This window comes from Oncorhynchus tshawytscha, unplaced genomic scaffold (genome assembly GCF_018296145.1).
Source record: "Oncorhynchus tshawytscha isolate Ot180627B unplaced genomic scaffold, Otsh_v2.0 Un_contig_1152_pilon_pilon, whole genome shotgun sequence".
In the NCBI taxonomy this organism is placed as follows: Eukaryota; Metazoa; Chordata; class Actinopteri; order Salmoniformes; family Salmonidae; genus Oncorhynchus; species Oncorhynchus tshawytscha.
In genome coordinates this window covers 14811-17783 of record NW_024609720.1, presented here as the reverse complement: position 1 = coordinate 17783, position 2973 = coordinate 14811, and positions in this window count along the sequence as shown.

Genomic DNA, 2973 nt, shown 5'->3' with positions numbered 1-2973 from the left:
TATGACAGACCAGCTAGATCTACTGTCTCTATTATATTATGACAGACCAGCTAGATCTACTGTCTGTATTATATGTTGACAGACCAGCTAGATCTACTGTCTCTACTATAATATGACAGAGCTGCTAGATCTACTGTCTCTATTATATTATGACAGACCAGCTAGATCTACTGTCTCTATTATATTATGACAGACCAGATCTACTGTCTCTATTATATTATGACTTACCAGCTAGATCTACTGTCTCTATTGTATTATGACAGACCAGCTAGATCTGCTGTCTCTATTATATTATGACAGACCAGCTAGATCTACTGTCTCTATTATATTATGACAGACCAGCTATTATATATGACAGACCAGCTAGATCTACTGTCTCTATTATATTATGAACCAGCTAGATCTACTGTCTCTATTATATTATGACAGACCAGCTAGATCTACTGTCTCTATTATATTATGACAGACCAGCTAGATCTACTGTCTCTATTATATTATGACAGACCAGCTAGATCTACTGTCTCTATTATATTATGACAGACCAGCTAGATCTACTGTCTCTATTATATTATGACAGACCAGCTAGATCTACTGTCTCTATTATATTATGACAGACCAGCTAGATCTACTGTCTCTATTATATTATGACAGACCAGCTAGATCTACTGTCTCTATTATATTATGACAGACCAGCTAGATCTACCGTCTCTATTATATTATGACAGACCAGCTAGATCTACTGTCTCTATTATATTATGACAGACCAGCTAGATCTCCTGTCTCTATTATATTATGACAGACCAGCTAGATCTACTGTCTCTATTATATTATGACAGACCAGCTAGATCTACTGTCTCTATTATATTATGACAGACCAGCAAGATATGCTGTCTCTATTATATTATGACAGACCAGCTAGATCTACTGTCTCTATTATATTATGACAGACCAGCTAGATCTACTGCCTCAATTATAATATGACAGACCAGCTAGATCTACTGTCTCTATTATATTATGACAGACCAGCTCAATATACTGTCTCTATTATATTATGACAGACAGTCTCTACAGACCAGCTAGATCTACTGTCTCTATTATATTATGACAGACCAGCTAGATCTACTGTCTCTATTATATTATGACAGACCAGCTAGATCTACTGTCTCTATTATATTATGACAGACCAGCTCAATATACTGTCTCTATTATATTATGACAGACCAGCTAGATCTACTGTCTCTATTATATTATGACAGACCAGCTAGATCTACTGCCTCAATTATAACATGACAGACCAGCTAGATCTACCGTCTCTATTATATTATGACAGACCAGCTAGATCTACTGTCTCTATTATATTATGACAGACCAGCTCAATATACTGTCTCTATTATATGATGACAGACCAGCAAGATCTACTGTCTCTAATATTTTATGACAGACCAGCTAGATCTCCTGTCTCTATTATATTGTGACAGACCAGCTAGATCTACTGTCTCTATTACATTATGACAGACCAGCAAGATTTACTGTCTCTATTATATTATGACAGACCAGCTAGATCTCCTGTCTCTATTATATTATGATAGACCTGCTTGATCTACTGTCTCTATTATATGATGACAGACCAGCTAGATCTACTGTCTCAATTATATTATGACATACCAGCTAGATCTACTGTCTCTATTATATTATGACAGACCAGCTAGATCTACTGTCTCTATTATATTATGACAGACCAGCTAGATCTACTGTCTCTATTATATTATGACAGACCAGCTAGATCTACTGTCTCTATTATATTATGACAGACCAGCTAGATCTACTGTCTCTATTATAATATGACAGACCAGCTAGATCTACTGTCTCTATTATATTATGACAGACCAGCTAGATCTACTGTCTCTATTATATTATGACAGACAAGCTAGATCTACTTCTCTATTATATTATGACAGACCAGCTAGATCTACTGTCTCTATTATATTATGACAGACCAGCTAGATCTACTGTCTCTATTATATTATGACAGACCAGCTAGATCTACTGTCTCTATTATATTATGACAGACCAGCTAGATCTACTGTCTCTATTATATTATGACAGACCAGCTAGATCTACTGTCTCTATTATATTATGACAGACCAGCTAGATCTACTGTCTCTATTATATTATGACAGACCAGCTAGATCTACTGTCTCTATTATATTATGACAGACCAGCTAGATCTACTGTCTCTATTATATTATGACAGACCAGCTAGATCTACTGTCTCTATTATATTATGACAGACCAGCTAGATCTACTGTCTCTATTATATTATGACAGACCAGCTAGATCTACTGTCTCTATTATATTATGACAGACCAGCTAGATCTACTGTCTCTATTATATTATGACAGACCAGCTAGATCTACTGTCTCTATTATTATATGACAGACCAGCTAGATCTACTGTCTCTATTATATTATGACAGACCAGCTAGATCTACTGTCTCTATTATATTATGACAGACCAGCTAGATCTACTGTCTCTATTATATTATGACAGACCAGCTAGATCTACTGTCTCTATTATATTATGACAGACCAGCTAGATCTACTGTCTCTATTATATTATGACAGACCAGCTAGATCTACTGTCTCTATTATATTATGACAGACCAGCTAGATCTACTGTCTCTATTATATTATGACAGACCAGCTAGATCTACTGTCTCTATTATATTATGACAGACCAGCTAGATCTACTGTCTCTATTATATTATGACAGACCAGCTAGATCTACTGTCTCTATTATATTATGACAGACCAGCTAGATCTACTGTCTCTATTATATTATGACAGACCAGCTAGATCTACTGTCTCTATTATATTATGACAGACCAGCTAGATCTACTGTCTCTATTATATTATGACAGACCAGCTAGATCTACTGTCTCTATTATATTATGACAGACCAGCTAGATCTACT